The sequence below is a fragment of the Balaenoptera acutorostrata genome, chromosome 7, assembly GCF_949987535.1.
Source record: "Balaenoptera acutorostrata chromosome 7, mBalAcu1.1, whole genome shotgun sequence".
Classification (NCBI taxonomy): domain Eukaryota; kingdom Metazoa; phylum Chordata; class Mammalia; order Artiodactyla; family Balaenopteridae; genus Balaenoptera; species Balaenoptera acutorostrata.
The window spans coordinates 88931207-88956592 of NC_080070.1; the positions used below are offsets into that span (position 1 = coordinate 88931207).

Consider the following 25386-nt stretch of genomic DNA (forward strand, 5'->3'; position numbering starts at 1 on the left):
CAGACACAGGCCACTCTATTTTCCCATCAGGAAGAAGAATTAACCACAGGCTCTGCCTGCCCCCGGGAACCAGAATAGGGTCCGAAGCAATCCTGCGCTTTTGCGGCCAGCTCCCAAAAGAGCAATTTGGAAAATGGAGCTCAGGAGCACGGCAATTCACAAATCTGCAGAGTTATAAATGATAACTCTCGTCTAAAAATGTATTGAGGTAAGGCAACGAAGAGGATTTCAAAGCAAGACAGAATTGCAGGAAACAGTTTTTCACAGGTAGATTGGACTCGCCTTTAAAGCACATGAAATTTCGCAGAACTTCTACAATGATGCAGTTGGCCAAAAACGGCGTCTGCGTTCTTTCCTGAATAAATTTTGGAAAAAACGCAGATGCTCTTTTTGGCCAACTAAGCAAGCGGGCAATGCAAATCAGCATTACAAAAATGTCTCACTTCGCATTGGTCAAAAGGCCCATGCTGAAAAATTGTAAAACCCAGAAATGCAGGACAGGCCATGGAGAAAAGCGAGCCTTGTTATGCTGATCGGTGGGGTGTAAATTGCCACCGGCCACTCTTGAGAAGTGTATGCTGTATCTTAAAACTTCTAAAAAACAGAGCTACAGAGCATACAGCACTTCCCCTCATGGGCGTATATCTTGGGAAAACCAAAAAAATCGACAAGACACAGGCACCCCAAAGTTTAGGGCTGCTCTGTTTAGAAATGCCTCGATTTGGGTACAACTTACATGTCCTTGGAAGGAAAAAATGGATAAAGAAGATGTGGTACTTATGTACAATGGAATATTACTCAGCAATTAAATCAATGAAATAAGGCCAGTGGCAACAACTCGTGGAGACTGAGGTACGATCATTCTAACTGACATAAGTCAGACATAAAAAGAGACTTATCATAAGGTATCACTTATAGATAGTATCTAAAAATGCCTTCACATGAACGCAATTACAAAACAGAAACGGAGTCACACATTTAGAAAACACACTTATGGCTGCCAAAGGAGAAAGGTGGGGCGGGGTGATGCATAAACCAGGAGGTTGAAATTAGCACAGATACGGTTCCATAAACAAAATAGGTATTCGACAGGACCTACTCTATAGCTCAAAGAGCTGGACTCAGCACACTGTTGTCACCAGAAAAGGATATATAAGACTGGTAAGAATCTGTAAAAGAATTTATTGATGTCTCTCTTTAAGTGAATCAAGTGGATAGATGTAGAGCAGGAAGAAACACAGTATTGAAAATCAGCTATACCCCATTATAAAATTAAATAACAAGAACACAATAAAGACAGTGAGAGAGAGAGAAATTCTTACAAAATTTGTTCAAGGGCTGTGATGCAACCTGGACTGACCATATCTAGACACGGAGCTGGATGGGACCTAAGGCTCTACACTCGTTGGTCTGAGAGGCTTCGTGAGGATGGGACAGCAAATGCAGCACTTTTAGAGTAATACTGCCTGGCCCCCATTCCATGGGCCCCATATCTCCAGGTGCAGGGGACCCTTCCTACAGCTAAAACATGCATGGCACATCCAGAGGATGGTACACCGTCTGATCGGGAAGAGTTTGGAAAAGTCACCTCATCTCCACGTCTCCTGGTATTCGGGTTCCCCAGCTCCTTTCCTTAGAGTCTCTTCACTTTGGGAAGGCAGCACACTCAGCAGCCGGTTTTGCACAGCTTGGAATTTTCCGGTGAAGAAGGGGAATGGAGGGATGGAATGAGACACAAGCCTTAGATGTTTGGACAGGCATATGCCACTCTAGTTTCCTACCTGGAAGAAGAATTTCCCTATCCTTCAGGTGCCCCAGTAACTGGAATGGGTCTGTAGAAATCCTGCCCCTTGGTGTCTGCTTCCCTAAACAAGTTGAAAACCGGTGCTCAGGGGCACTGCAATTCACAAACATGCAGGGTTGTAATTGACACCTCTAATGGAGTCATTTCTTGAGCCAAGTATTCGTAAAGGCCTTGTAAGCAAAGCAGAATTGCAGGAAAGGGATTTCAAGGGGTAGTTTGCACTCGTCATTAAAGCACATGCAAAGCTGCTGAACATCGCCAATGATGCAGTTTGCCAAAAAGGCCGTATGCGTTATTCCTTAATATATTCAGGAAAAACCCTTACTCCATTTTTGGCCAACAAAACAGGCGGGCAATGTAAATTAATACTACAAAGCGATATCACTTCGCACCAGTCAGAATGGCCAACCTCACAAACTGTAAAACCTGAAATGCAGGACAGGGCGTGGAGAAAAGGGAACCCTGACAAGCTGATGGTGGGAATGTAAATTGCTAACAGCCACTCTGGAGAAGTGGGTGGTGATTCCTTAAAAATCTAAACACCAGAGCTTCAGAGCATATGGCGCGTCCACTCCTGGGCCTGTATCTTGGAAGAAACGTAAATTGACAGGACCCAGGCACTCTAAAATTTATGCAACCCTGTTTACAAGAGCCTCTACTCGGAAGCTACCTAAAAGTCCTTGGAAGGAAGAATGGATAAAGGAATTATGGTAGATATGTACAATGGAATATTACTCAGCCATGAAGTGAATGAAATAAGGCCATTTAGGGCCACTCAGAAGGACCTACATACATTCATACTAAGTGTCATAAATCAGGCAATGAAAAATATCATATGATATTACTTACCGGTGGAATCTAAAAATTGATAGAAAGGTACTATCTTTTTTTTTTTTTTACACACACACACTGTATTTTATTTTTACAAGAGATAAATAGACTGACACCAAGCATTGTACATGGATGACCACAACAAAAGCAACAATGATTGCAATTACCAAACATGAAACACACTCATAGTATGTCATAATATTGACATTCAGTCCAGTAATCCTCCACTGTAACAGCTCCTTTACTTTGCAGTGAAAATTGATTTGTATATTCTTTGCCTCTGAGTCCTTGTGGGATTTTTTTTTAATTCAGACATAAAGTCACAAAAATTATACTCATCCTCATCAGTTCACTCAGTCCCATGTAATTTTTTTTTTCCATCTTGAACTTTTGTTAGCACTTTTATGAGTTCATCAGTTTTTCATTAGAGTTCTGAAAATGCTTATTAATTCAGTTCAGCAGTACAGTCAGTTACCAGAAACCTGTACTTGTCAGAGTCTTTTCCATGAATTTCTTGAAGATGGAACCCTTTTATAGGAACATATTTGCAAAATCATCAGAGTACACCCAGAACTGTTTGTAAATGACAAAAGACTTAAAAATGACCATGGTTAAAGATTTGATGAAAGTTCATAATAATGCAGTTGACAAGAAAATTAGTTATTTCTGAGATATACATTTTAAAGTAATAACTAGGATTATTACTTATAACATTATACCAGAACATATAAGATTTTTAGAAGTTTCCTGTAATGTCTGAAACGAAAAGACAACCCTCAGAATGGGAGAAAATATTTGCAAATGAATCAACGGACAAAGGATTAATCTCCAAAATATATAAACAGCTCATTCAGCTCAATATCAAAGAAACAAACACCCCAATCCAAAAATGGGCAGAAGACCTAAATAGACATTTCTCGAAAGAAGACATACAGACGGCCACGAAGCACATGAAAAGATGCTCAACATCACTAATTATTAGAGAAATGCAAATCAAAACTACAATGAGGTATCACCTCACTCCTGTTAGAATGGGCATCATCAGAAAACCTACAAACAACAAATGCTGGAGAGGGTGTGGAGAAAAGGGAACCCTCTTGCACTGTTGGTGGGAATGTAAATTGATACAGCCACTATGGAGAACAATATGGAGGTTCCTTAAAAAACTAAAAATAGAATTACCATATGACCCAGCAATCCCACTACTGGGCATATACCCAGAGAAAACCGTAATTCAAAAAGACACATGCACCCGAATGTTCATTGCAGCACTATTTACAATAGCCAGGTCATGGAAGCAACCTAAATGCCCATCGACAGACGAATGGATAAAGAAGATGTGGTACATATATACAATGGAATATTACTCAGCCCTAAAAAGGAACGAAATTGAGTCATTTGTTGAGACGTGGATGGATCTAGAGACTGTCATACAGAGTGAAGTAAGTCAGAAAGAGAAAAACAAATATCGTATATTAATGCATGTATGTGGAACCTAGAAAAATGGTACAGAGGAGCCAGTTTGCAGGGCAGAAGTTGAGACACAGATGTAGAGAATGGACATATGGACACCAAGGGAGGAAAACTGCGGTGAGGTGGGGATGGTGGTGTGCTGAATTGGGCGATTGGGATTGACATGTATACACTGATGTGTATAAAACTGATGCCTAATAAGAACCTGCAGTATAAAAAAACAAACAAAACAACTAATACTAAACTTTCATTGGGTTATTTGTATGGAAATATGTTAATATAAATGTTTCAGACATTACATGAAATTTCTAAAAATCTTATATTTGTATTTGTATGGAAATATGTATGGAAATATGTTAATATAAATGTTTCAGAAAGGTACTATCTTACAACACAGAAACAGAGTCCCAGACTTAGAACACAAACTTATGGTTACCAAACTGGAAAGGTGTGTTGGAGGCATAAATCATGAGGTTGGAGTTAGTATATACATATTTACAGAGAGAAAACTTGTAATCAACATGGACCTGCTGTAGAGCACTTGGAACTCTTCTCAACACCCTTTAGTAACCTCAATGGGAAAATAATTCTAAAAAGAATATATAGTTATCTCTGTATAAATGAATCATGTTGGTGTATGTCAAAAATGAACACAACATGATAAATCAACTATATACTCCATTATAAATTTAAAATTAAATTAAAGAAAAGAAAAATGATCACTAAATTTGTTTAGTCGCAGTGAACGTACTAGTGTCACATCCCTGGACACAGACACAATTTGGTCCCAAGGCTGGACTGTTGTGGGCCTGAGGACCTCGGGAGGATATGCCAGCTCATTCGCCCCCCTTGAACATGCAGTACCTGGTCCCCTCTGCATGGGATCACTATCTCCAGATCTAAGTGTGCCCTCATACTACTAAACCAACCCTCTGACACCCAAAGGATGGTGGACTCTCTGGGCTGGATGACATTTGGAAAATCACCTGCTCTCAACATATCCTGGTGTTTGGGTTCTGACCTCCCGACTCCTTCATAAGGGTCATCCCACTCTACAAGACAGCACCCTCAACAGGTGATTTTGCAGGCGTTTATACTTGTTCGGGGGATGAAATGTAAGGGGGAAGAAGGAATGGGACAGAAGCCCTTCCACGTTTGGTCAGGCACATTCCACTCTAATTTAATACCCAAGAACAGGACTTGCCCTACATCTAAGGTTGTGTCAGTAACCAGAGAGGGACAGGAGAAATCCTGCCGCCTTCTGTTTCCCATAACAACAATTCTAAAACTGGACCTTATACGCACTTCATATTCACAATGCCTGGGGAGCTGTAAATGACAACAGCCCTCAAAAAATGTCTTGGGGTAGGTAATCGAAGTAGACTTCAAAACAAGGCAACCTTTCAATAACCCTTTTTCAAGGGATAAATCTTACTGACACTGTTCAAAAAAAAGAGCACATATGAAAATACTCACCATTGCTTTATGTTAGACAAATGCAAATCAGATGTACAAAGAAGTATCACCTGGAACCACTCAGAATAGCCATCATCACAATGTCTACAAACAAGAAATGCTTCAGAGGGTGTGGAAAAAAGAGAAACCTACTACTTATTTTTTTTTTAATCTGCGTTGGGTCTTCGTTGCTGCGCGCGGCTTTTCTATAGTTGCAGCAAGCGGGGGCTACTCATCGTTGTGGTACGAAGCCTTCTCTTTGTGGTGGCTTCTCTTGTTGTGGAGCACAAGCTGTAGGCACACAGGCTTCAGTAGTTGTGGCTCGTGGGCTCTAGAGCGCAGACTGAGTAGTTGTGGTGCATGGGCTTACTTGTTCTGTGGCATGTGAGATCTTCCCGGGCCAGGGCTCGAACCTGTGTCCCCTGAAGTGGCAGGCAGATTCTTAACCAATGTGCCACCAATTCTATGCTATCGGTGGCAATGCCAATTGGTAAGAGCCACTATGGAGCACAGAATGGAGGTTACCAGAGTAAGGGGAGGTGGGAGGGATAAATTGGAAATTGGGATTGACATATACACACCACTATATATAAAAGAGATAACAAATAAGGGCTTACTGTATAGCACAGGGAACTCTACTCAATACTCTGTAATGACCTGTATGGGAAAGGAATCCAAAAAGGATTGGATATATGTATAACTGCTTCACTGTGCTGTGCAGCAGAAAGTAACACAACATTGTAAATCAACTCTATTCCAAAAAAATTGAAATTGAAATGAAATGAAGTAAAATAAAATAAAATAGAGCTACCAGATGATCCAGCAAGTTCACTCCTGTGTGCATATCTGGAGGAAAGCATAAATCGAAAAGACACATCTTCCCCAATGTTCACTGCAACACTCTTTACAATAGCGAAGACATGGAAGCAACCAAAATGTCCATCAACATATGAATATAGGTAAAGAATATGTGATACATATATATAATGGAATATGACTCAGCCATAAAATAGAAGAAAATAATGCCAGTTGCAGTAACATGGATGGACCTAGAGATGATTGTCCTAAGTGAAGTAAGTCAGACAGAGTAAGACAAATATTGGATGATATCACTTCTAGGTGGCAGCTAAAAATTGATACAAAGGAACTAACTTACAAAACAGAGGCAGACTCACAGACTTGGAAAACAAACTTATGGTTACCAAAGGGGAGAGGTGGGGGGTAGGGATAAATCAGGAGCTTGGGGTAAACATACGAATACTACTATATATAACAGATAAGCAACAAGGACCTACTGTATAGCACAGGGAGCTCTACTCAGTATTCTGGGAACACCGTTATCAGAAAAGAATCTGAAAAAGAATGAATATATGCATATGTGTAACTGAATCACTTGCTGTGCAGCTGAAATGAACACAACATTGTAAATCAACTGTACTCCAATAAAATTTAAATTTCAAAATAAAGAAAATCACCTATATTTCAAAAGAAAAAAAAAAGAATTCCCATCTCTTTATATGGCTTGATAGCTTACTTTTTTAGTGCTCAATATTATCCCATTCCCAGAATATATTAATACTATATCATTTCATTCACCTATTGGAGGACACCTTAGTTTCATTCACATTTTGGCAATATTGAATTAGGTGCTATAAATATCCATATGCAGGTTTTCCTCTGGAAGTATGTTTTAAACTACTTTCAGTAAATATCCATGAGAACACTTGATGGATTGTACAGTAAGGGAATGCTCAATATTCTAGCAACTGTCAATCAGACTACCAAAGTAGCTGTATTATTTTTCATTTCCACCAATGACAAATGACATTTCCTATTGTTCCACATCTCCTACAGAATTTGTTCTTGTCATTGTTCACATTTTAGCCATTCTAAGTGTTACATAGTGGTATGTAATTGTATTTTTCTTTTTTTTTTTTTTTTTAAGGATTTTCTTATTTATTGATTTATTTATTTATTTATTTATTTTTGGCTGTGTTGGGTCTTCGGTTCGTGCGAGGGCTTTCTCCAGTTGCGGCAAGCGGGGGCCACTCTTCATCGCGGTGCGGGGACCGCTCTTCATCGCGGTGCGCGGGCCTTTCTCTATCGCGGCCCCTCCCGTCGCGGGGCACAGGCTCCAGACGCGCAGGCTCAGCAATTGTGGCTCACGGGCCCAGCTGCTCCGTGGCATGTGGGATCTTCCCAGACCAGGGCTCGAACCCGTGTCCCCTGCATTAGCAGGCAGATTCTCAACCACTGCGCCACCAGGGAAGCCCTGTAATTGTATTTTTAATTTGCTTTTTCATGGCAGCATGTAATCTGGATTATTCTTCTGTATACTTATATGCATAGTGTCTATTTTCTTTGGTGAGGTGTCCATAAAGTATATTGGTCCACATTTTATTTAGGTTGCTTTCATTTTTTTCTACCCAATCTGTATTTGTTTTATTTATTTTCGTGCCTTATTGCATTAGCAAGGACTTGGAGTAAAATATGGAAAAGGAGTCATGAAAGGGGACATCCTTGCTTTTACCTGAACTTAGTGGAAAAGCTTCATGGTTTTGACCATTAATCATGATGTAAGATAAAAGTTTCCTGTAAATCTTTGTTATCAACTTGAGAAAGCTCCAGTCTATTTCTTTAACTGAGAGTTTTTATGAAGAATGGGTGTTAGATTTTTTCAAAGGTCTTCTGAATCTATTGATATGCTAATGATTGTCTTTAAGGTGTTGATATGATGGATATAATTATTTGATTCTAGAATGTTGAACCAGCCTTTCATACCTGGGATTATTTCCTCTCATTCATGATATAAAATTCTCTCAAAATATTGTTGGATTCAATTTGGTAATATTTTGTTGAGGATTTTTGCATTGATGTTCCTGAGAGATATTGGTCAGTTTTCTTTACTATTCATATGTTCTTCCAAGTTTGGATGTTGTGGATTTAGTGTCAGACATTCATTTGGGGAGATTCTCAGTCATTTTTAAAAAATATTTTCTGTTCTTTATTATCTTTATTCTCCTCCTGCTATACCCATTATGTATAGGTCACAGCATTTTTCATTGTTCCACAATTATTGATTACTCTGTTCTGTTGATTTCTTTCCTGCCCATTTTCTCTTTTCTTTTGAGATTTAAAGGTTTCTCCTGATATGTCTTCAAGCTCACAGATATTTCTCCTCAGCCAGCTCTTTGACTGCTAAAACAAAATACGAGAGACTTGGTATTTTATAAACAACAGAATATTTTTGTTTTCTCATAATTGCTGAGGCTGAAAAGTTCAAGAACAAGTAACCAGGGGCTTCCCTGGAGGTGCAGTGGTTAAGAATCTGCCTACCAATAAAGGGTACAAGGGCTCGAGCCCTGGTCCAGGAAGATCCCACATGCCATGGAACAACTAAGCCCGTGCACCACAAATACTGAGCCTGTGCTCTAGAGTCCACAGGCCACAACTACTGAGCCCCTGAGCCACAACTACTGAAACCCACACGCCTCGAGCCCGTGCTCCGCAACAAGAGAAGCCACTCAATGAGAAGCCCGCGCACCGCACCAAAGACCCAACACAGCCAAAAAATTAATTAATTAATTATCTAATTAATCTCTTTTTTTAAAAAAGAACAAGTTGCCAGCTGACTTAGTGTCTGGCGAGGGACCAATTTCTGGTTCATAATGTGGGTCTTCTCGCTCGGCAATGAAATCATGGAATGGGCATAAGATCTTCTGTGTGCTACATTTATTAGGTCACTAATCCCATGTTTGAGGTCTCTGGCCTCATAACCTAATCACCTCCCAAAAGCCCCACCTCCTAATACCATCAACATGGGAGCTGGGTTTCAAAATTTTAAAATTAGAGGTACAAAATATTTACACCATAACAGGGACCACAGAGTTAACTGATTTTTCCTTTCATGTTAAAGGTTTGCACATTTATATTTATTATATAATCCCAAAACCCTTGTTTTTTTTTATAAGATTCTTTTTCCGTATATGCCAGTACAGACCACTGAGTAGAGTTCCCTGTGCTATAAAGCAGGTCTTTATCAATACTTATCTATTTTATATATAGTAGTGTGTATAAGTCAGTCCCAATCTCCCAATTTATACCTTCCCCACTTATCCCCTGGTAACCATAAGTTTGTTTTCTATATCCATGATTCTATTTCTGTTGTGTAAATAAGTTCATTTGTACCTTTGTTTTTCTTTTTTAGATTCCTCATATAAGCAATATCATATGATATCTGTCTTTCTGTGTCTGACTTGCTTCACTCAGTATACCAATCTCTAGGTCCATCCATGTTGCTACAAAACCCTTAATTGTTAAGGATAACTCTCAATTTTTCCCAGTATCATCAGCAATTCTTTCTGGCAGACACGTGATAACACTTTTTAAACAGGGATATTGAGACCAAGGTTCCTGACCTGCAAACAAACAAAACATCATTCATATAGTGAAAACTTTGCAAATCAAAGGATGAAAGCACTTGGTCTAAATCCCTTTGCACCCACTGCTGACAGAGGGCAGAGGAGTTTGACTCACTAATCTTCCTTACGTGCACTTCTTCCTAATGGGGTATTCCATCTAAAACTTATAAGAAGTGGGGATGTATCATGGAACACACCAATCGCTACTACAGATTCTGAAGCAGCAAAAAAAAAAGAAAAACATGATGAATCCATCCAAAGGGTTCTGTCCACATTGTTACATTAGTTTCCCTCACACTGTGAACCCTTTTCAAACCCTATCACTTGAACCTATTTTTATTTTTTTCAACAAAAATAATGTTAATCTGCAGTCAGACACTCCAGTAATATTACACTATCCCTTGTGCAAGTATGTAGGGATTTGAGGAGCTATGGGAGGCCACCATGAGAGGTTGCCTAGAGTAATTAGGACATTTCATTTAATGTTGGTTCTTCTCCCTAAGATGTCTGCTATCCTCTTCTTTTTGTAGCTACTAGCATTGAGAAAGTGACCAAGATAAGGCCCTTCTCTTTTACTGCCCATGAATGCAACTGTGATTAACCCCACAGAGCTTGGTGCTTCCAGAATCCCCTGAAACTACTGACCCTCCATGCATGGCATGACATAGATAAGGATGGTGACGTGTATCCTTGTATAGAGCATGTTATAAAATGTTTGACTCTTCCCTTCCTCATAATTCCAAAGAATAGATTTCTTTGGATTTCTGCTTAATGCTGCTGGAGTTGGTACATAATTTTGGGCACACCAAAAGAGAGGGTAACTGCACAGAAAATACAAGCAGGTACATTTCTGTGTAGTTTCAAGCAGCTTATTTGCTATATCAACCATGGTGACATGTTGACCCTTCCTCTTTCTACTAGTAGTACAACAAACATAAAGGATATTTAGGCTGCTTGTTTTATCCCCACCTCTCACAATTGATCTGCATTAACATATAGGACAATGAAGGGCCCTTTCTACCATCTTAACCAATATTTGAGAACTAGAAAATGTCCAGATTTTTCTGGGGTTTATTTTCATATTCCCCAATCAGGCTTATGAAGGAATCTTACCTATTGTGTTTAATGAAGTCATATCTCTGACGGCATCCCATCATCAACAAAACTGGAAAGAAATTTGAAGGGTCTTCGATTTTACCATATTTGAAATAACAATATTTTAGCCTGACACGTTTTTAGATTTTAGAAAAAAATATTTTAAATGAGACAAAAAATCATTTTTATGACACAAAAAGACAGCAATAGTTTTATATTTTTATCTGTTCCACTTGCACACAAGTGTCTCATGGGGTTATGTAAAGGTCTCCTGTTGGGTGCTGTGCATGGTGCAAGTATGGATTAAAGCTTAGGAATCTTAAGCTTCAGTCACCTGAAACATTTAAATTAGGAAGCAAGCAATCCTGTCCAACATTTGAAAAGAGCAAGACACTCTCTTTATTTTATTTGTTAGGTAATTAATCTGTCTTTTCCCCAAGGAGAGAAACAAGTGGCATCTTCCATCAATGTGTTGCACAAATATCTGTGAACAGAGAGTGCAAGCAGAGGCTGATACAGGATGTGAAAAAAAAATGAGAGACCCTTGTGGCATTTTCTCCTAACTTATTGCAATCTCCCCTTTAAAATGTGGGAATAATCAATCTTCTGAGGAAAAAGGCCCAAGGAAGGTTTTTGCTTCTGTGGAATAATGGGATTGCTAAAGATTTCAGGAGGCAAGACGAATTAGTGAGAATGACCATGAGAAATCAGAGAAAAGTCAGATCCATGGATGAAGTGATGTTTACCACTGTGAATCAATGAGAAGTAGGAGCAAATGAAAAGAAAGCTGATACAACATTTTCTGAATAAATGTAACCTTTCAGCTGTCATAGAAAAATTAATACTCACTATGATACAACATATTTCGTTTAGAAAGTTAACTTAAATTTAAAGCTTAATAATTACATTTATTGAAGAAATGAAAACGTATTTGTGGTTTAGAATAAATAATGTGTTCTGCTACAGGTAAGAAGACTACATAAATAAATAGAAATAAGACTAAATAAATAAAGAGGAAAATAACAAATTAGATGTTATTAACATTAAAAACTGACACTCATCTAAAGAAAGAGAAGGAGAGACAGAAAGAGAGAAGAACTCATCTCAAGCATGTATTAAAAACTCCTAAATAAGAAGTCTTCAGATGTTAAGAAAAAGGAAGTCTTCAATAAGAAGATAATGGAATAGCAAAATGGGGGAAATATACCAAAAGATATTTCAAAAAAGAGAGTACAGAATGTTATGTAAACATATCAAAAGATGCTCGGCTTCTTAGTAGTCAATTAAATGCAAAAGCGTGATACCTGGAATTATCACTCACCAACCAGAAAGTTCAAATGAAAATGACAGGTATTATCAAGTTTGACAAGAATGTGTATAATCCTTGAATCTCATTCACTGCTGCTGAAGAAGAAAAATCATACAAATGTTTTGAAAATATTTAGAAATATCTAAAAAGATAAACACAAGAAAGCTATGACTCGAAAATTTTACTACTACGTGTATACTGAACAATAATTTAGACACACACCACCAAAGCTCAAGTTCTAGAATTTATATACCAGTGCTGTTCTCAATAGACACAAACTGAAAATCACTCATATTGTAATACACATTGGAATAAATTAATTAATAGCTAAATATTTACACTATGGTATCCTATGCAACAGTGGCAATGCATGATCACAACAACAGGCAACCATATAGGCATATTCACAAACAACATAAAATAAAAAAGCCCAATCCAAAAGTGATTTTACTGTGCCATAACACTTATATAAAATACAAAATACAGGTAAAGTTATCTTTTTGTTAGATACCAGAACAATATTAAACCTTAAGGGGAGTCACTAGAATGGGACCAGGGGGCCTCTGAGTATCTGGCAATTTTCTGTGTCTTTATCTAGAAGCTATGTTTAGAGTGTATTCAGATGCTGCATTTTCTGAAATTGGTCATTTCCTTACAAACCATGCATGTTTTTCGTTGTTTTTTATACATAACAAAAACTAAAGAAGATAGACCAGGGAAGGTAATTGTATTAGCACTTTAATATCCATGCTTTTCAAGGTGGAAGTGAAAAGTATTAAATACTTGACATTGTGATTACTTCTTAAAAGTAAGGTGAAAATTTGAGGTTAATAAATAAGACATACTTCTTCATATATAATCCTCAAAGAGGAGGGGGTAGAAAGGAGTATTATTTTTTTTTTCTTTAATACAGAATCGTTAAGATAGAAAATAATGAAAACAGACTAGGTTTAAGAAAGAGCACACTGGACTTCCCTGGTGGCACAGTGGGTAAGAATTTGCCTGCCAATGCAGGGAATAGGGGTTCCATCCCTGGTCTGGGAAGATCCCACATGCCGCAGAGCAACTAAGCCCGTGTGCCACAAGTACTGAGCCTGTGCTCTAGAGCCTGCAAGCAACAACTATTGAGCCTGCATGACACAACTACTGAAGCCCATGCACCTAGAGCCCATGCACCACAACGATGAGTAACCCCTGCTTCTCTAGTAACAACTGGAGAAAACCTGTGCAGCAACGAAGACCCAACACAACCAAAAATTTAAAAAAAATTAAATCTTTTGACTTCTGAGATGACTCACTCACGTGGCTGTAGGTAAGAGGCCTCAGTTCCTTGCCACATGGATCTCTCCTTAGGGCTGCTTGAGTGTCCTCATGACATGGCAGCTGGCTTACCCCAGGATGAGTGATCTAGCAGAAACCAAAGCAGAAGCTGCAATGTCTTTTATAACTTTGGAAGCTGCACTTTGTCATTTCTGCAATTTCTTATTAGTTAAACAGTCAACCCTTTTCAAGTGCGAGGAGCCACACTGGTACATGAAGACTGGGAGATAATTAGGGGATAATTAGGTCCATCTTGGAGGCTGGCTACCAAAGTGGCTGACTAGCCAAAGTCTGAATTTTGTTTTCTTCACTTCTGGAGAGAAAATGGTCAGTGAACCTCATTGGTGGTCTTTGAGATGTACCAAAGCTACCTCTTGCTCTCACCCCCAGCTGTGTGGCTGACAGGGTCTTGGTGCTCCAGCCGGGTGTCAAGCCTGTGCCTCTGAGGTGGGAGAGCCGAGTTCAGGACATTGGTCTACCAGAGACCTCTGGCACCTTGTAATATCAAATGGTGAAAGCTCTCCCAGAGATATCCATCTCAACGCTAAGACCCAGCTCCACTCAGAGACCAGCAAGATCCAGTGCTGGACATCCCATGCCAAACAACTAGCAAGACAGGAATGAAGGCCCACCCATTAGCAGAGAGGCTGCCGAAAATCACAATAAGGTCACAGACACCCCAAAACACACCACCAGATGCGGATCTGTCCACCAGAAAGACAAGATCCAGACACACCCACCAGAACACAGGCACCAGTCCCCTCCATCAGAAAGCCTACACAACCCACTGAACCAACCTTAGCCACTGGGGGCAGACACCAAATACAACGGGAACTACGAATCTGCAGCCTCTGAAAAGGAGACCCCAAACACAGTCCCCAAAGCCAAATGAGAAGACACAGAAACACACAGCAGATGAAGGAGCAAGGTAAAAACCCACCAGACCAAACAAATGTGGAGGAAATAGGCAGTCTACCTGAAAAAGAATTCAGAGTAATGATAGTAAAGATGATCCCAAATCTTGCAACTGGAATGCAGAATAGACGAGAAACGTTTAACAAGGACCTAGAAGAACTAAAGAGCAAACAAACAATGATGAACAACACAATAAATGGAATTAAAAATTCTCTAGAAGGAAACAATAGCAGAATAACTGAGGCAGAAGAATGGATAAATGACCTGGAAGATAAAATAGTGGAAATAACTACTGCAAAGCAAAATAAAGAAAAAAGAATGAAAAGAATTGAGGACAATCTGAGACATCTCTGGGAAAACATTAAATGCACCAACATTTGAATATAGGGGTCCCAGAAGTAGAAGAGAAAAAGAAAGACACTGAGAAAATATTTAAAGAGATTATAGTTGAAAACTTCCCTAATATGGGAAAGGAAATCGTTAATCAAGTCCAGGAAGCGCAGGGAGTCCCATACAAGATAAACCCAAGGAGAAACATGCCAAAACATATATTAATCAAACTATCAAAAATTAAATACAAAGAAAAATATTAAAAGCAGCAAGGGAAAAACAACAAATAACATACAAGGGAATCCCCATAAGGTTAACAGCTGAACTTTCAGCAGAAACTCTGCAAGCCAGAAGGGACTGGCAGGACATATTTAAAGTAATGAAAGGGGAAAAGCTACAACCAAGATTACTCGACCCACCAAGGATCTCGTTCAGATTCGACAGAGAAATTAAAACCTTTACAGACAAGCAAAAGCTAAGAGAATTCAGCACCACCAGACCCGCTTTACAACAAATGCTAAAGGAACTTCTCTAGGCAGGAAACACAAGAGAAGGAAAAGACCTACAATAAGAAACCCAAAACAATTAAGAAAATGGTAATAAGAACATACATATCAATAATTACCTTAAATGTAAATGGATTAAATGCTCCAACCAAAAGACATAGACTGGCTGAATGGATCCGAAAACACGACCGGTATGTATGTGGTCTACAAGAGACCCACTTCAGACATAGGGACACATACAGATGGAAAGTGAGGGGATGGAATAAGATATTCCATGCAAATGGAAATCAAAAGAAAGCTAGAGTAGCAATTCTCATATCAGACAAAAAAGACTTTAAAATAAAGACTATTACAGGAGACAAAGAAGGACACTACATAATGATCAAGGGATCAATCCAAGAAGAAGATATAACAATTGTATATATTTATGCACCCAACATAGGAGCACCTCAATACATAAGGCAAATGCTAACAGCCATAAAAGGGGAAATCGACAGTAACACAATCATAGTAGGGGACTTTAGCACCCCTCTTTCACCAATGAACAGATCATCCACAATGAAAATAAATAAGGAAACACAAGCTTTAAATGATACATTAAACAAGATGGACTTAATTGATATTTATAGGACATTCCATCCAAAAACAACAGAATACACTTTTTCTCAAGTGCTCCTGGAACATTCTCCAGGATAGACCATATCTTGGGTCACAAATCAAGCCTTGGTAAATATAAGAAAATTGAAATCGTATCAAGTATCTTTTCCGACCACAATGCTATCAGACTAGATATCAATTACAGGAAAAAAATCTGTAAAAAATAGAAACACATGGACGCTCAACAATACACTACTTAATAACCAAGACATCACTGAAGAAATCAAAGAGGAAATTAAAAAATACCTAGAAACAAATGACAATGAAAACATGAAGACCCAAAACCTATGGGATGCAGCAAGAGCAGTTCTAAGAGAGAAGTTTATAGCAATACAATCCTACCTCAAGAAACAAGAAATATCTCAAATAAACAAGCTAACCTTACACCCAAAGCAATTAGAGAAAGAAAGAAAAAAAAAAAAACAAAGTCAGCAGAGGAAAGACATCCTAAAGATCAGACCAGAAATAAATGAAAAAGAAATGAAGGAAACAACAGCAAAGATCAAAAAAAAACTAAAAGCTGGTTCTCTGAGAAGATAAACAAAATTGATAAACCATTAGCCAGACTCATCAAGAAAAAAAGGGAGACGACTCAAATCAATAGAATTACAAATGAAAAAGGAGAAGTAACAACTGACACTGCAGACATACAAAGGATCATGAGAGATTACTGCAAGCAACTATATGCCAATAAAATGGACAACCTGGAAGAAATGGACAAATTCTTAGAAAAGCACAACCTTCCAAGACTGAACCAGGAAGAAATAGAAACTACAAACAAACCAATCCCAAGCACTGAACTTGAGACTGTGATTAAAAATCTTCCAACAAACAAAAGCCCAGGACCAGATGGCTTCACAGGCAAATTCTATCAAATATTTAGAGAAGAGTTAACACCTATCCTTCTCAAACTCTTCCAAAATATAGCAGAGGGAGGAAATCTCCCAAACTTATTCTATGAGACCACCATCTCCCTGACACCAAAACCAGACAAAGATGTCACAAAGAAAGAAAACTACAGGTCAATATCACTGATGAACATAGCTGCAAAAATCCACTGCACAATACTAGCAAACAGAATCCAACAGTGCCTTAAAAGGATCATACACCATGATCGAGTGGGGTTTATCCCAGGGATGCAAGGATTCTTCAATACATGCAAATCAATGTGATACACCATATTAAAAAACTGAAGGATAAAAACCATATGGTCATCTCAATAGATGCAGAAAATGCTTTTGACAATATTAAACACCCATTTATCATAAAAACCCTCCAGAAAGTAGGCATAGAGGGAACTTTCCTCAACATAATAAAGGCCATATATGACAAACCCACAGCCAGCAACGTTCTCAATGGTGAAAAAGTGAAACCATTTCCACCAAGATCAGGAACAAGACAAGGTTGCCCACTCTCACCACTATTATTCCACACACTTTTGGAATTTTTAGCTACAGCAATCAGAGAAGAAAAAGAAATAAAAGGAATCCAAATCGGAAAAGAAGAAGTTAAGCTCTCACTGTTTGCAGATGACATGATACTATACATAGAGAATCCTAAAGATGCTACCAGAAACCTACTAGAGTTAATCAAAGAACTGGTAAGGTTGCAGGATACAAAATTAATGTACAGATATCTCTTTCATTCCTATACACTAAAGATGAAAATTCTGAAAGAGAAATTAGGGAAACACTCCCATTTACCACTGCAACACAAAGAATAAAATACCTAGGAATAAACCTACCTAAGGAGACAAAAGACGTTTACTCAACAAACTATAAGACACTGATGAAAGAAATCAAAGATGACACAAACAGATACAGAGATATACCATGTTCTTGGATTGGAAGAATCAACATTGTGAAAATGACTCTACTACCCAAAGCAATCTACAGATTCAATGCAATCCCTATCAAACTACCAATGGAATTTTTCAGAGAACTAGAACAAAAAAAATTCACAATTTGTATGGAAACACAAAAGACCCCGAACAGCCAAAGCAATCTTGAGAAGAAAAACAGAGCTGGAGGAATCAGGCTCCCTGACTTCAGACAATACTACAAAGCTACAGTAGTCAAGACAGGATGGTACTGGCACAAAACCAGAAATATAGAGCAATGGAACAGGAGAGAAAGCCCAGACATAAACCCATACACATATGGTCACCTTATTTTTGATAAAGGAGGCAAGAATATACAATGGAGAAATCACAGCCTCTTCAATAAGTGGTGCTGGGAAAACTGGACAGCTACTGGTAAAAGAATGAAATTAGAAGACTCCCTAACACCATACACAAAAATAAACTCAAAATGGATTAAAGACCTAAATGTAAGGCCAGACACTATCAAACTCTTATTAGAGGAAAACACAGGCAGAACACTCTATGACATCAATCACAGCAAGATCCTTTTTGACCCACCTCCTAGAAAACGGAAATCAAAAAGAAACATAAACAAATGAGACCTAAGGAGACTTAAAAGCTTTTGCACAGCAAAGGAAAAGGTAAACAAGACGAAAAGGCCACCCTCAGAATGGGAGAAAATATTTGCCAACGAAGCAGCTGACAAAGGATTAATCTCCAAACTTTAAAAGCAGCCCATGCAGCTCAATATCAAAACAAACAAACAAACAAACAACCCAATCCATAAATGGGCAGAAGACCTAAATAGACATTTCTCCAAAGAAGATATACAGATTGCCAACAAACACATGAAAGAATGCTCAACATCACTGATCATTAGAGAAATGCAACTCGAAATTACAATGAGGTATCACCACACACAGGTAAGAATGGCCATCATCAAAAAAATCTACAAACAATAAATGCTGCAGAGGTGTGGAAAAAAGGGAACCCTCTTGCACCATTGGTGGGAGTGTAAATTGATACAGCCACTATCGAGAACAGTACGGAGGTTCCTTAAAAAACTAAAAATAGAACTACCATATGACACAGCAATCCCACTACTGGGCATATACCTGGAGAAAACCATAATTCAAAAAGAGTCATGTTCCACAATGTTCATTGCAGCTCTATCTGCAATAGCCAGGACATGGAAGCAACCTAAGTGTCCATTAACTGATGAATGGGTAAAAAAGATGTTGCACATCTTCAATATAAAATGGAATATTACTCAGCCATAAAAATAAATGAAATTGAGTTATTTGTAGTGAGATGGATGGACCTAGAGTCTGTCATACAGAATGAAGTAAGTCAGAAAGAGAAAAACAAATACTGTATGTTAACACATATATGTGGAATCTAAAAAGAAAAGGGAAAAAAACGGTTGGGAAGAACCTAGGGACAGGACAGGAATAAAGACGCAGACATAGAGAATGGACTTGAGGACATGGGGAGGGGGAAGGGTAAGCTGGGACGAAGTGAGAGAGTAGCATGGACTTATATATACTACCAAATGTATAATAGCTAGCTAGTAGGAAACAGCTGCATAGAACAGGGAGATCAGCTCAGTGCTTTATGACCACATAGAGGGGGGGGATAGGGAGAGCGGGAGGGAGACGCAACAGGGAGGAGATATGGGGATATATGGATATGTATAGTTGATTCACTTTGTTATAAAGCAGAGACTAACACACCATTGTAAAGCAATTATAGTCCAATAAAGATGTTAAAATTAAATAAATAAATAAATAAATAATTTATGCCCCCACCAAATTAAATCTTTTTTTTTTAATAAATAAATAAAAAAGAGCACTCAATGACATGGAATGCTAAACCTAAGTATTTTCAGTACTATAGTAAATGTAAATGGATTAATATCTCCTATTAAAGTGTAATTTTTTTATATTATGTGCAACTAGATTTTTTTCACAATATACAGGTAAAATAAAAGAATTACATTAGAAAGGAGAAAACATTCCATGTATTTAAAAACAATAAAACAATAAGCATATAATATGCATCTTAGATATAAGTAGTCTTTAAGTTCAGAAAAATTTGTCATTATTGTAATTAGTATTATTATACCAATTTCTTTAAAACATTTTAATACTTTTGTACTTGAAAAAATATTTTAATATTTTTTCTTCACTCTTTTGCGGTCTAATACATGGTAAGTATTTAGGTGCTAACATAACTTAAAAATATATTTTGTTTTTTTTTACAGCCGAACAAAACTGAATCAAGAAGAAATAGATAACTTGAACATACTGATCACTAAAAGCAAAATAGAGGGCTTCCCTGGTGGCGCGGTGGTTGAGAATCTGCCTGCCAATGCAGGGGACACGGGTCCGAGCCCTGGTCTGGGAAGATCCCACATGCTGCGGAGCAACTGGGCCCGTGAGCCACAACTACTGAGCCTGAGCGTCTGAAGCCCGTGCTCCGCAACAAGAGAGGTCGCGATAGTGAGAGGCCCACGCACCGTGATGAAGAGTGGCCCCCGCTCGCTGCAACTAGAGAAAGCCCTCGCACAGAAACGAAGACCCAACACAGCCAAAATAAATAAATAAATAAATAGAATTTTTAAAAAAATAGAATCTGTAATTTTAAAAAACTCCCTACCAACAGAAGTCCAGGATCAGATGGTTTCACAGGCAAATTCTACCAAATATAAAAAGCAGAACTTACACTGATTCTTCTCAAACTCTTCGAAAAGATTGAAGAGTAAGGAATACTTCCAAAGACATTCTATGAAGCCACTATCAGGCTGATATCAAAAACAGATGGGGGGGGGCTTCCCTGGTGGCACAGTGGTTAAGAATCTGTCTGCCACTGCAGGGGACATAGGTTCGAGACCTGGTCTGGAAAGATCCCACATGCCACGGAGCAACTAAGCCTGTGTGCCACAACTACTGAGCCTGCGCTCTACAGCCCACGAGCCACAACTACTGAGCCTGATAGCCACAACTGCTGAAGCCCACGCACCTAGAGCCCATGATCTGCAACAAAAGAAGCCACCACAATGAACAGCCTGCACACCACAACGAAGAGTAGCCCCCGCTCACCGCAACTAGAGAGAGCCTGAGCACAGCAACGAATGCCCAATGCATCCAAAAATAAAGAAAGAAAGAAATTTACTTAAAAAAAAAACAAATAAAACAGATGGGGACTTTTCTGGTGGTCCAGCAGTTAAGATTTCGCCTTCCAGTGCAGGGGGTGCAGGTTCGATCCCTGGTTTTGGAGCTAAGATCCCACATGCCTCACAAACAAGAAACCAAAACATAAAACAGAAGCAATATTGGAACAAATTCAATAAAGACTTTAAAAAAACACAGAGAAAGACAATACCAAAAAAGAAAACTGCAGGCCAATATCGTTGATAAATATAGATGCAAAAATTCTCAACTGAATGTTAGAAAACCGAATCCGACAACACATAAGAGGATCATACACCATGACCAAATTTGATTCACCCCAGTGTCACAAAGCTGTTTCAACATATGCAAATCAATCAACATGATACACCCCATCAACAAAGGAAAAACAAGAAACAAACGATCATCTCAACAGATGGCGAAAAAGCATTTGAAAAGCTTCAACATACATTCATGATAAAAACACTTACCAAAGTGGGTATAGAGGAAACATATCTCAACATAATAAAAGCTATTTATGACAAACCCACAGCCAATATAATACTCAACGTTCATAAGCTGAAAGCCTTCCCGCTAAAATCTGGAACAAGACAAGGATGTCCACTCTCACGTCTTCTCTTCAACATAGTATTGGAAGTCCTAGCCACAACAATCAGACAAGAAAAAGAAATAAAATCTAACCAAATTGGAAGGGAAGAGGTAAAGTTGTCATTATGTGCAGATGACATGATAATATATATAAAGGAAACCCTAAAAATTCCACACAAACACTACTAGAACTGATAAACAAATTCAGCAAAGTAGCAGGATACAAGATTAACATATATAAATTGGTTGCATTTCCTGGTTTTTCTTTCTTTTTTTTTTAAATTTATTTTGGCTGCATTGGGTCTTCATTGTTGTGCACGGGCTTTCCCTAGTTGTGGCCAGTGGGGACTAGACTTTCTTGTGGTGCGCAGGCTTCTCATTGCAGTGGCTTCTCTTGTTGTGGAGCACGGGCTCTAGGCACGCAGGCTTAAGTAGTTGTGGCACATGGGCTCAGTATTTGTGGCTCACTGGCTCTAGAGTGCAGGCTAAGTAGTTGTGGCACACAGGTTTAGTTGCTCCACGGCATGTGAGATCTTCCTGCATCAGGGCTCAAACCCGTGTCCCCTGTATTGGCAGGCGGATTCTCAACCACGGAGCCACCAGGGAAGTCCCTGGTTGCATTTCTTTACACTAACAATGAAATATCAGAAAGGAAATGTAAACAAGCAATCCTTTTTTTAATGGCATCAAAAAAATAAAATGCTTAGGAATAAACCTCACCAAGGAGGTGAAAGACTTATATACTGAGAACTACAAAACATTAGTAAAGGAAACTGAAGATGATTCAAAGAAATGGAAAGACATCCCACGCTCTTGGATGGCAAGAATTAATACTGTTAAAATGGCTATACTACCCAAAGCAATCTACAGATTTAATGTGATCCCTATCAAATTACCCATGACATTTTCCCCAGAACTAGAACAAATAATCCTAAAATGTATCTGGAACCATAAAAAGTCAGAAATGTGAACACAATCCCCAGGAAAAAGGACAAATCAGGAGGCATAACCCTCCTAAACTTCAGACAATACTACAAAGTTACAGTAATCAAAGCCGCATGGTATTGGCACAGAAAGAGACACATGGATCAATGGAATAGAATAGAGAGCTAAGAAATAAGCCCACACACCTATGGTCAATTAACCTTTGACAAAGGAGGCAAGAATATACAATGGGGAAAAGATAGTCTCTTCAGCAAGTGGTGTTTTGAAAGTTGGAGAGCCGTATGCAAATCAGTGAAGTCAGAACATACCCTCACACCATACACAAAAATAAACTCAAAATGGCTTATATGCTTAAATATAAGATAGGACACCTTATAACTCCTAGAAGAGAACATAAGCAAAACATTCTCTGACATAAGTCATACCAAAATTTTCCTAGGTAGTTCTCCTTAGGCAGTACAAATACAGTAAGTCACCTACATACGAACCTTCAAGTTGCAAACTTTCAAAGATGCAAACGTCCATTCGCGTGTCCAATCATGTAAGTTAGTTCACGTGTCTGGCATACATTGTCACGTGCGTGCTTCCTCTATATGTGGTTGTGCTCTTGTGTACTTTACAGTACTGTATAGAGTACAGTAGTACAGTACCTTTATTTCAAGCCCAAGATGCCTGGAAGCAAGCGTAAAAGCAGAGGTGATGTAGCTGGTACTGTTAAGAAGGGCCAAGCGATAATGACGGAAACAAAAGTGAAAGTAATTGAGAGAGTGGAGCGAGGCAAAAAGATGTTAGACATCGCTCATTCTTATAACATGAATCATTCAATCATTGGCACGAATCTAAAGAACAAGGACAAGATCATGGAACATGTGAAGTCTGCTGTGCCGACGATGTTGACAAAATATCCAAGAAGCATGGAAAAGTGATGGAGGAGATGGAGAAACTTCTCAGTGTGCGGATGCAGGATCAACATCAGCGCTGAGTCCTGCTCAACTTAACGCTGATTCAAGAGAAAGCTAAAAGCCTTTATGAAGACTTGAAGAAGAAACACGGCAAAGAATCAGAGGGCACATCTTTTAATGCCAGCCATGGCTGGTTTCATCGGTTCAAGGCTAGAGCCAGCCTTCACAATGTAAAAGTAAGTGGAGAGACAGCAAGTGCAGATAGGGTAGCTGTCCAGGAACTTCCAGAAACACTTTGAGAAATTATTGATGATGGCGTGTATTTACCCAACCAGGTTTTTAATGTGGATGAGACACAACTGTACTGGAAGAGGATGCCAGACCGAGGTTACATCAGTAAGGAGGAAAAGTTGATGCCGGGCTGTAAAGCAGCAAAAGATAGGCTAACTGTTGTTTGGTGGCAATGCTTCCGGTGAATTGAAGCTGAAACCTCTCTTAGTTTATCATTCACAGAACCCAAGAACCCTTAAAAACATAGCCAAGGGCTCTCTTCCTGTTGTGTGGAAGCGTAACCCCAAATCCCAAATTACACAGGCCACGTTCCAGGACTGGTTTTGCCACCACTTTATCCCAGATGTAGAGAAATATTGCTTGGAGAAGGACGTTCCAGCAAAACATTCTCTTGCTGCTCGACTATGCTCTGCGCCACCTCCCATTCATGGATGACTTTCATCCCAACGTCAAAGTACTGCATCTGTCACCAAATACTACGTTGCTCATCCAACCTATGGACCAGGGCGTTATAGCGACTTTCAAGAAATATTATTTATGTCACACTTTTTGTCAGGCAGTAAAGGTAAGTGACAAATCAGGAACAACCTAGGGACAACTTTGGAAGGACTATAACATCTACAAGACCATAAAAAACATTGACTTTGCATGGTGTGAGGGTATGGCGGTCACCATGAATGGGGTTTGGAAGAACCTTTGCCCACAGTTTGTTCATGATTTTTGTGGATTTGAGAAGGTAGATCAGAGGTCCAAAGAGGTCTTCAGCAACGTAGTGACCCTCAGCGAGAAGCTGGAGCTAGATCTGCAAGAGGACGATTTCGCTGAACTCCTTGCTGTGCAACATGAGGAGCTTACTGATGGAATTGGAGGCCCAGAGAAAGGCTGAAGAGGGACAGGAGGAAGAAAAAGTAACTGAAGAACTGAAGAGATTCACGACGCAGCAAATGGCAAGGGAATCTTCGTTATTTGAGGAAGCACTGTTAGTTTTTGAGGCACAGGACCCGAACCTAGAATGGGACCCAAAGGTGGCAGCAGCCATTCAGAATGCAATCCAGTGCTACCTTGTCATCCATGATGAGAAAAAAAGAGCTACTACCCAGACATCAAAGGATCATTCTTTCAAGAGGGTAGATAGAATTAAATCCAGCAAGGAACCAGAACCTTTGCCATCAACGTCAGGTATGAGTGAAATTGCAGCTTGCCCTCTGTCTCCTACTGCTGATAATCCTTCACCTCTACCATCTCCCACCTCCTCTCCCTCCTCCAATCAGTAACTCTGCTCGCCTGTTCCCTCGATGCCAGCCCGAGTATCCCAGCTGTTGTACTGTATTACTGTACTTTTCAAGTTACTGTACTGTAAGATTAAAAATGCTTTCTTTGTTTTTGTGCTTGTTTTTTATGTATTGTTTGCGTGAAAAGTATTATAAACCTATTACGGTACAATACCATATAGCCGACTGTGTAAGTTGGGTACCTAGGCGAACTTTGTTGG

General features: G+C 39.0%; 1 long non-coding RNA gene across 1 annotated transcript in view; it reads right to left on the reverse strand.

Annotated features, from left to right (window-relative positions):
* Positions 1 to 4733: 4733 nt before the first annotated feature.
* LOC130708631 (uncharacterized) overlaps positions 4734 to 25386 on the reverse strand; it is a 41331-nt gene continuing 20678 nt past the window's right edge. The window contains exons 2-3 of the long non-coding RNA XR_009008906.1: positions 13687 to 13795; positions 4734 to 5668 (exon numbers count right to left, since the gene is read on the reverse strand). This is a non-coding gene — a long non-coding RNA (uncharacterized LOC130708631). The remainder of the gene's footprint in view (positions 5669 to 13686; positions 13796 to 25386) is intronic.